Here is a 10,154-nt window from a genome sequence, read left to right as displayed (position 1 = left end):
ACTTACTCAATCCCCACCTGAAAGCAAAGTCACTGTTCTCCTCCCATCAGCAATCCCCCCATTCCAAAATCTATATGAAGCCAATAATGCAAATATTCAATATGGTTCCTGAATTCTTGAATGATACCAGCTTCAGGTCCAAGTTCTACAAACAGTGACTTGAGGAGAGAATGGTGCTACTTTCAGCTCTGTTCCCTACCAGACATCACACCATGAAACCAGGTCTAGTTTTGAGGAGCAAAGGGACAGCCTTAAAGAATTTTAGAAGGAGCTAGAGTATAGCACAGTGGGTCGGGCATTTGCCTCGCACACGGCCGACCCAGGTTCGATTCCCAGCATCCCATATGGTTCCCCAAGCACTGTCAGGGGTAATTCCTGAGTTCATGAGCCCGGGGTAACTCTGTGCAACATCAGGTGTGACCCAAAAAGCAAAAAAATAATAATAATAATAAAAATAATTTTTAAAAAGGGAGGCTAGGGCTGGAGTGATAGCACAGCGGGTAGGGCATTTGCCTTGCACGCGGCCGACCTAGGTTCGATTCCCAGCATCCCATATGGTCCCCTGGGCACCGCCAGGAGTCATTACTGAGTGCAGAGCCAGGAGTAACCCCTGAGCATCACTGGGTGTGACTCAAAAAGCAAAATAAATAAATAAATAAAAAGGGAGGCTAGAGCAATAGTACAGCAGGTATGTGTTTGCCTTACATGTGGCCAACCTGGGTTTGATCCTGGCATTCTATATGGTCGCCTGGGCCCTGCTAGGAGTGAGTGCAGAGCCAGGAGTCAGCCCTGACCATCTACAAGTATGACCCTAAAGAAAGAAAGAATAAAATAGACCTTGAGAGTACCAATCTGTGAGGGAAGTTAGGTCCCTGTTCCCTCCCTTGAGCCAAACTTACTGGACAATCTTTTAATTGGCTTCTTCATTGCTCTCAGGTTCATTTACATTCCTCTCCTTTATTGTTACTGGCTGTACATACAAAAAAAAAAATCTTTCTCAGGTCAGAAATACACGATAGGGCTAAGTCACTTGCCTTACATCAGCCAACCCAGATTTGATCTCTGGCATCATATAAGGTTCCCCAAGCCCCACCAGGAGTGATTCCTGAGCGCTGAGTTAGGAGTAAGCCCTGAGCTCTGATGGGTATATTTCAAAACCCAAACAGGAAGGAAAAAAATTTATTATCTTGTGTTCACAATGAAGACAGGAAAATTAGTGGATCTTATACTTGCGGCTGCCTCTGGAGAGCTCAAAAAGGCCAGAATCTCTTCTGAGGGGAAATGACAACCAACCTCTGTCAAATTTTTCTCCATTTTAAAAAATTCCATGGCTTGGAGCTGCAGCGATAGCACAGCAGGTAGGGCATTTGCCTTGCACAAGGCCGACCTGGGTTCGATTCCCAGCGTCCCATATGTAGGTCCCCTGAGCACCGCCAGGAGTAATTACTGAATGTAGTGGCAGGAATAGCCCCTGTGCATTACCAGGTATGACCAAAAAAGAAAAAAAATTCCATGGCTTATTCTAGAATCATATCATGATCCAAGTCATGAGAGGTTTGGGAAGCAATCTCAGGGAAGAATAAAATCTTGAAACTTCCTTTCCCATTAATGTAGGACACTAAACATGGTCAGACTAGCATTTGTGCTCATAAATTCAGAACCAAACTAGGGAGTGAGGTAGGGCCTGTTCCCACATCTCTGCTATAAGTCCTCCCTCGGGCTTCTCCTATTTAGTGACTATACCAGCGAAGCTCCATGAGATGTATCACCATCTCTGCCTCAGATAACAACCCTGCTTTCTTTTGTTTGTTTGGTTGGTTAGTTGGTTGGTTGGTTTTTTGGGCTATACCCAGCACTACTCAGAGTTTACTCCTGGGTCTTCACCCAGGGATCACTTCTGGAGGTGCTTGGGGGACCGTTTGCGTTGCCGGGGATAGAATGCAGACCAGCCCGCTGTACTATTGCTCCAGCCCTCCTTTTGTTTATTGCAATAGTGCAATGTCTTAGATCCATCATGTCTGTTGGATGACGGAGGTTCAAGCACCTGTACTTTCCACATGATAGAAACAGTTCCTTTCCTGCCCCTCCATCTCACTGCTGAGTTTGAAGCACAACTTGGTTGAATATTTGCTCCATTGTTGGATGCAGTGTTGGAAGGTTTAGAGACTTGAACCTTAGCTGTAGAGCAGAGAGGTTAAAAGCACTGAAGTTTTGTTCATACCCACATTTCCTTACTGCCTAAGTATCTGGCCTCTTTCCATAAGCATTTAATTTTTCAATTCACTGAACTCTTTAATAAAAATCTGCTGTTACATGTGTTGCCATTTATGAAGGGAGCTCACGAGCTCCGGCTTTAGTGATAATGGATTTTTCCCAATATTCATCATCCAACATATGTAAAAGCAAGTTGCTCCCTTTCCACTTTCTGCTCTCTCCACTGCATTTCTTTTACATTGCTGTGAAGAATTCCCGTTCTTAGATGAATGGGTACTTTCTGTTTTGTTCAGTAACAGGTAATTTGAGGACAGAATGGGAAGAAACCATTTATTCACTTAATACCTGTGTGTACACCCTACTGAAGGGTTTTATGTTGAACTAATTTTTTTTTCTTTTTTGGTTTTGAGGCCACACCTGATGATGCTTACTCCTGGTTCAGAGTTCAGGGGTCACTCCTGGCAGATTCAGGGTACCATAAAAGGTGCCTGGGATTGAACCCATGCCTGGCGCATGTAAGGCAAGCACCTTATCCTCTCTATCACTCCAGCCCCTTTGTTTCTAAATATATATTCTCTCCTGGGTTTCCTTCTTGACTCTTTATAGTCTCACAAACCATACTGGAACATTTTAAGAACCCAAGAAAAGATGCAGAAAGAAAATTCCCTGGTGGCTAATAACTGGGAGCCTGTTCCCTGAGTTTTCTATATTGTGATCTTTGCATCCTCAAGATAATAATGTTATGCATCTCATAAAAATAAAGAGCAGAGATTTTGAATATTAAGTTTAAAACATATTTTTGTTTGTTTTTGTTTGGGGCCAAAGCCTGGGAGTGCTCAGAGCTTTTCCTGGCTCTGCACTCAGGGATCCCTCCTGGCAGGCTTGGGGGACCATACAGGGTGCCCAGGGCAAAACCCAGGTTGGCCGTGTGCAAGGCAAACACCTTACCCGCTGTTTATTTCTCCAGCCACTGAATGAAACAAGATTGAGAATGAGCAGTCTACACTTGAGTGAAGAGAACAAGAGAATTTATTATGCTACTTTCCATTTGTCTGTGTTTGAAATTTCCAATAATCAAATCAAAGGTCATCTCTGCAATTTTTTTGAACTTCTACTTTGGCAGAAAAAAAATAATGGAATGAATTGGGTGATGAAAGAAAGGGGATGCCTGGGGCCTGGGAGCATGATTTGGAGATGCACAAGGAAGAGAAGAGGCAGGAAGGAGGATAAGGTGAAGAATCACACAAGTGGGTAGCGGGTTCTCACCACACCGCCCTTTCCTCACTATCCTCACTCTTTCCCCTTCACTTCTGTTGGGGAAAAAATCACCCAAGGGACTGGAGCAATAGCACAGCGGGTAGGGCGTTTGCCTTGCACGCGGCCGACCCGGGTTCGATTCCCAGCATCCCATATGGTCCCCTGAGCACCGCGAGGGGTAATTCCTGAGCCCAGAGCCAGAAGAGACCTCTGTACATTGCCCAGTGTGACCCAAAAAGCAAAAAAAAAAAATCACCCGAAAGGATTTTAGAAAGGTGTCCTTGAGATAAGAGCGATAGAGAGCCAGTAAGGCACTTGCCTTGCATATGAACTACACAGGTACAATCCCTGAACCCAATATGGTCCCTTGGGAAAGGACCACAGCAATTCCATTTTGGAAAGTCAGACTCTGTTTTGTTCCTCAGGGTCACAAGTTTACATTCTGGTAAGAAAAACATGCCAGGGGCCTGGAGTGATAAGCACAGCGGGTAGGGCATTTGCCTTGCATGCGGTCAACCCAGGTTTGATTCCCAGCCATCCCATGTGGTCTCCCAAGCACCGCCAGGAGTATTTCCTGAGTGCATGAGCCAGGAGTAACCCCTGTACATCACCCAGTCTATAAAGAAAAAAAAAAGAAAACCATCCCAGACCCTAAGAGCAGAGACATAAATGTCCAGACATCCAACCACAAACATCAAGGATGATCCAAGTCAGTGAAAGATGTGTTAACCGCTCTGTTTTGCCTTTGTACCCTCCGCTTCCTCAAGGCATTGAGATTGCACCTGGCCAGGGGTACCCAGACATGCAGCCATGCACCCAGGCATGTAGGCAGGAGGGCATAGGGCTTAAAAACCTATCACAGGGGCCGGAGCAATAGCACAGCAGGTAGGGCATTTGCCTAGCATGCGGCCAACCCGGGTTCAATTCCCAGCATCCCTGTGGTTCCCTGAGCACCACCAGGAGTAATTCCTGAGTGCATGAGCCAGGAGTAACCCCTGAGCATCGCCGGGTGTGACCCAAAAAGGAAAAAAAAACTCTCACAGAGGACATCGGAGTTCCATGTCTCTTAGGCTTGCAAACCCTCAGTGCTGAATCCCTTGTATGAGAGCACTCAGCACTGAGTCCCTTGTATGAGTGTGTTTTGGTGTGTGAATAAAACTATGAAAAATCTATCCTGTCTATGTGTGTCTCAGATTAGTGAGGTGGCTGAGCTCAGGTTTGTGGCACTTAACGTTTGGAGGTTCCACTGAGACCTCTGGCACCTAATATTTAGAGTTTCCAGCAAGATCTCTGGCCATTTGATGCTCTGAGCACAGGAATTACTCCTGGGTAATTACCAGGTGCCCCCCCCACCTTTAAAAAAATAAAATGAAGGTGCCCAGATACCAACCCATGACACTTTAATCCAGTCCCCATGGCCTAGTCTGAATTTTCCACACAACTCAGGAATCACGGTGGCTCAGAACCTTCCTTGAAACCCCTCCTGGTCTTGTGAACCAGCAGCCACTAAATGTCACTCTACCTGACAGGAGCCCTAATCCCCGCTGCCTTTCACAGGCTCTGGGAGTGCAGTCTGCTGCTTCAAAGCCAGTCTCAAGGGAATGATAGACCATGCAAAGGCAAGAATTGATTTCCTGTAGCATGTATGCGGAAATATGCAAATGCTGAGAGTCTCTTGAGTGAGAAAGTGAAATTCATCAGTAGCTTGAAAGACATTATGGCTTTATTGAAAATAATATTTGAAATCATTTTATATTATCATTTTACATCGTATTAGATATAATATTCATCATCATGATCATAATAGCCATTATTCATTTCCATCTAAAAGACCTTGAAAGGAGAGAGAAAGAGGGCATGTGCCTGCCTTCTTGCAGGGAATGCAGGAGGGATACTATGTGGTGGTGGTGGAGAATGGGCACTGGTGGAGGGAATTCAAGCATTGTGAGGCTGAAACACAATCATGAAAGTTTGTAAGTCTGTAGCTGTATCTCACAGTGATTCATTAGAACTTAAAAAAATAGTAATTAAGACCTTGAAGACCTGTAGTCAGTCTTTGTGTTGGTGTTTTCTGGTGTTTCTTTCAACAGCCTGATTTTTAAAAACATTGTTGTCAGGTTCACAGAAGACGGTGCTGGGACCCAGAAGTGCTCAGGGCCACCAGGGCTATACCCAAAGGCGACCAGAGGACCAAGTGATGCAGGGAGTGGGGGGATCAGCCCCAGGGCCTCACACATGCGGGGCTGCGGGGCTTCTGCTCGGTTCTAGGACACATCCTGGCCAAACCTTTTGATTTTTAATGGAATGTGACCAAGAGTTTGAAAAAACAAGCCTGCTCACCATGTTAGGAGTTGGGGGTTGTTTCTGGCCCCGCACTCAGCCTGGCGGGGTCGGGGACCTCACGGGGTGCTGGGACGGGACTAGGCGCCTCGCCCGGGTCCGAGCTCCGGGGACCCCGCAGTTTTCTCCCTTTAGTGTCAGTTTTAATAAATCGCCCTCCGGCCACCCGCAGTCCCATAAGCCTCGGACCGTGGCCACCGCGCCTGCCCGCCGCCCACTGAGGGGGCGACGAGGGACTCCGAGGGGGTCCCCCAGCTCTCGGCCCACCGCGGCCTGGGCGGCTCACGGGCGCCCTCGGGGAGGCCGAGCTTCCAGAACCTTCTCTGTGCGCCCCGCAAAGAAAGGGGCCTGGGGGTGGGGAAGAGCACCCGGGCCGAGGGCTCCGGGCCGGGCAGCTATTGGGGGGCGGGGTGTGGTGGTGAAGGGGGTCCCGTGGCCAGACTGCGGGCGGAGGCGGGCGGGCAGCAGCGCCTCCAGGCGGCGCGGAGCTCGCCCGGCCCGTTCGTGCCCGGCCCCGGCGCTTCCGGCCGTGGCGCACGGCGGAAAGTTGACGCGGACGGACCGGCCGGCGCGGGCGCGGTGAGTGCGGGAGGCCGGGCCGGCGGGCCGCGGGGGGCGCGGCGGGGCGGGGGGCTGCAGCCGCCGGAGCCTGCCCGCCCTCCCGAGCCGGGTGCGTGCGTCTGTGCGTGTGTGTGTGCGCGCGCGTGTGTGTGTCCCGGGCCGGGCAGTGCGTGTGTGTGCGCGCGCGCGCGAGCTTGTGTGTGTGTGTGTGTGTGCGCGTGTGGGTGTGTGTCCCTGGCCCGGCGGTGCTCTGTGTGTGTGTGTGTGCGCGCGCGCGAGCTTGTGTGTGTGTGTGTGTGTGTGTGTGTGCGCGCGCGCGAGCTTGTGTGTGTGTGTGTGTGTGCGCGCGCGAGCTTGTGTGTGTGTGTGTGTGTGCGCGCGAGCTTGTGAGCTTGTGTGTGTGTGTGTGTGTGTGCGCGCGCGAGCTTGTGTGTGTGTGTGTGTGCGCGCGCGCGCATCGCGGGTCGGGTGGTGTGTGTGTTGTTTGTCCGAGCGCGCGCGCCTGAATCCCGGGTGGTGCGTGCGTCTGTGTGCCCGTCCGGAGGCAGGTGTGTGTGTGTGTGTGTGTGTGTGTGTGTGTGTATGTCCCGGAGGCAGGTGTGTGTGTGTGTGTGTGTGTGTGTGTGTGTGTGTGTGTGTGTGTGTCCCGGGCCAGGCGGTGCGTGCGTGTGTGCGTGGGGTGGGGCAGCACCCAGGCACTCCGGGTGTGCATGTGTGCTTGTGCTCACCGCACCCAGGCCTCGGGTCCCGCACACACCCCTACAGCCCTGAAACGGATTCAGTTGCCCAGTTGCAGTGTAGTGACACCACCCCACAGGCCGGTCTTTCAGGGAAAGGGCCCCGCCTCCAGGACCTTTACTGTAGAGCCTAAAGACCGCAACAGGCCCATAGGGATCCTGGAAGAGCCACGGGGACATGGTGTTCCTGGGGTTCAGGGGTTGGCCTTGGAGCCACCACCACTCCTGGGTATTGGGGTGCTCTGTCTGCTCACCTAGGGCTGCTCTAGGGACCTGCGGGGGGGGAGGGGGATCCCCTGGCACCTACCCCCAGCCTATGCCCAGGGCTTTATTGTCTTCCTATCATAGATTGGTTTAGGGGTTTGGTTGGATTTAGAGGTTTTGACCACACCCGGTGGTGCTCAGGGCTTACTCCTGACTCTGTGCTCAGGGATCACTCTTGGAGGGACTCAGGTGCAGGGTGTGGGGGATTGAACCAGAGTCAGCTGCAGGCAGGCCAAACGTCTTTCCCGTGCCATCTCCAGCCCCTAGAGCATTTTTTCCCAAGAACTTGTGTCTAGTGATGGCATCGTGCATTAGACACTGCCAGATAGCTGTATTGTGTGCTAGGCTCGCTCACTGTGCTAGAGTCTGAATACATGGGCAGACAACATGAGGAAGCACACTTTTTTTTTAAATTTTTATTAGTGAAACACCCTGAGGTACAGTTGTAGACTTACAAATTTTTGTGCTTGGGTTTCAGTTATACAATGATCGAGTACCCATCCCTCCACCAGTGCCCATTCACCACCACCACTAATCTTCATTAGATGAAATGACACCCAGCTGCTAAGGGGAACTAGTGACTTCTACCCTAGGAGACACCTCAGGGTACTTCCAGCTCATTCCCTTTGATTTTCAGGGTTTTAACTAGTTTGATTACCTGGCTTTCTAGTGCATAGCAGCCAAGAAGCAGCAGATTAGAAAGAGGGATGATGATTCAGATTACTGGAAAAATGCAGTGCAAACTGATGGTCTAAATATTCATTACGGGACTAAAGAATTAATTCTAGGGGCTAGAGCGATAGTACATTGGGTAGGTGGTTGCCTTAAACACAGATGAACTGGGTTTGATCCCCGGCATCCCATATGGCGCCCTGAACACTGCCAGGAGTGATTCCTGAGTGCAGAGCCAGGAGTAACCCCTGAGCACCACCAGGTGTGGTCCAAAATCAAAGTTAATTCTAGAACTGACGGGGTGTTAAGGCATGTGGGGTGTTACTTTGCATGTAGTCAGCTGGTTGAGTACCCAGCACCATGATTCCCTGTGTGTGGAGCCAGGCAGAGCCCCAGAGGACCAGCCACTATGACCCACTGCCCCCCCCTCCCTTGATGAACAGAAATTAACTAGAAAGAGGAAAGAAGCACCTATAATCCTTGACCCAAAGTACCTTAGTAGTAATTATGGGTAACAAGGAAAGAGGGTTAATAAATTAAAGTGGATTCTTTGTTATAAAAATTCTCATGAGTTCAGGGGTTTAGGCGCTTGCCCTGCATGTAGCTGACCCAGATTCAATCCCTGGTCCCGCATTTGGTGCCTGAACCTCTCTGGGAGTGATCCCTGAGCACAGAGTCCGGAATAAGTCCTGAGCACTGTCAGGTATGCTCCAAAGAGCAAAAAGAAAAAAATTCTCAAGGTTTAATAAGTTCTAACCTCATTTTTTCCTGAAAGATCCCCCAAGCTATCTATAGTACACATTTGGAAATATAGGTATAAAGTAAAATATCAGGGTCAGTGTATGGGTAAATACTGGTGTTTGAACTTGTGAAGCCAAGTCAGTGTAAGAGAGTAAACTCTATTTAGCACCCTGTATTCAATACAACAGAAAAAGTACATTTTAATTTTTTTTCTTATAAAGTATTTTGTTGTTTTGAGGCCAGCGGTGTTCAGGGGTTAGTCCTGGTTCTGGACTCAGGAATCACTCCTGACCGTGCTTGGGGGACTATATGGGAATCAAATTCAGGTCAACCACGTGTCAGACAAGTGCCCTACCCACTGTACTATCCTTCCAGCCCTTATCAAAGAAAATTCCTTATGGAATGCATGGGGTGTTATATTTGAAATGGTCTCTCAGGCCAATATGTGGTATAGACACTTTTCCCTCTTGTTCCTTAACTCCCATTTATAACATCTTTCCATGAACCATTTTGGAGTTCCCAAAACTCTATTTATGAAGTGATTTTTTTAAGGGAATTTTAGATTGCAGTTGGACAACAGAACCAGCAGTCTATTCACTTAAATATTTTGAAGACAAATTTCTAAAAGAGAAACTCCTAGACATTAAATTTCTAATCTGTTAGAAATTTGGGTTCTCCCTTACTATATGTGTGTGGTTTTATATTTAAAATTATGAATTATGAATTGGGGCTGGAAAGATAGTACAATGGGCAGGGCATTTGCCTTTTATGCAACCAATCCGTGTTCAATTCGCAGCACCCATGTATTCCCCTGAGCCCCATCAAGAGTGACCCCTGAGTGTAGGCAGAGCAGAAGTAAGCCCTGAGCATCACCAAGCAAAAAGCAAAGGAAATGTTCTTTAATAAGCGTTAGAGAGCTGATGTAAAGAATGATTATTATAGTAAGTTGTATGAGAATTGAGTCTGAAAATCAAGGGCTACCTGAATTAAATGTTTATTTTAATGGAAATACTTAAGGTAATTCCTTGTTCGTGATAATTTTGTAAGTGAATCTAGAATTCCTCACAGTTTAAATTAAGCTGTTTGTTCCTGGCCACTGACTGCAGATTACCCATTTACGTCAGCTTGTACAGAATTTGCTTGCATTTGGGTCAAACTGTCACTGTCACTGTCCTCCCGTTGCTCAACGATTTGCTTGAGCGGGCCCAGTAACGTCTCCATCATGAGACTTGTTGTTACTATGTTGGGCATATTGAATACATCACGGGTTGGGTTAAACTGGTGGAAAAACTTTTTTTCCCTTCCAGCATCTAAGGTTTGATCTTATTTTCTTTTCTGCAGCATTTTTCTGTTCAGCAGTGCCTGCCT

The sequence above is a fragment of the Sorex fumeus genome, unplaced genomic scaffold (assembly GCF_029834395.1).
Source record: "Sorex fumeus unplaced genomic scaffold, SorFum_2.1 ptg000063l, whole genome shotgun sequence".
NCBI classification, from domain to species: Eukaryota; Metazoa; Chordata; class Mammalia; order Eulipotyphla; family Soricidae; genus Sorex; species Sorex fumeus.
The sequence above is the reverse complement of the archived record's forward strand: the minus strand, read 5'-3'. Positions refer to the sequence as shown.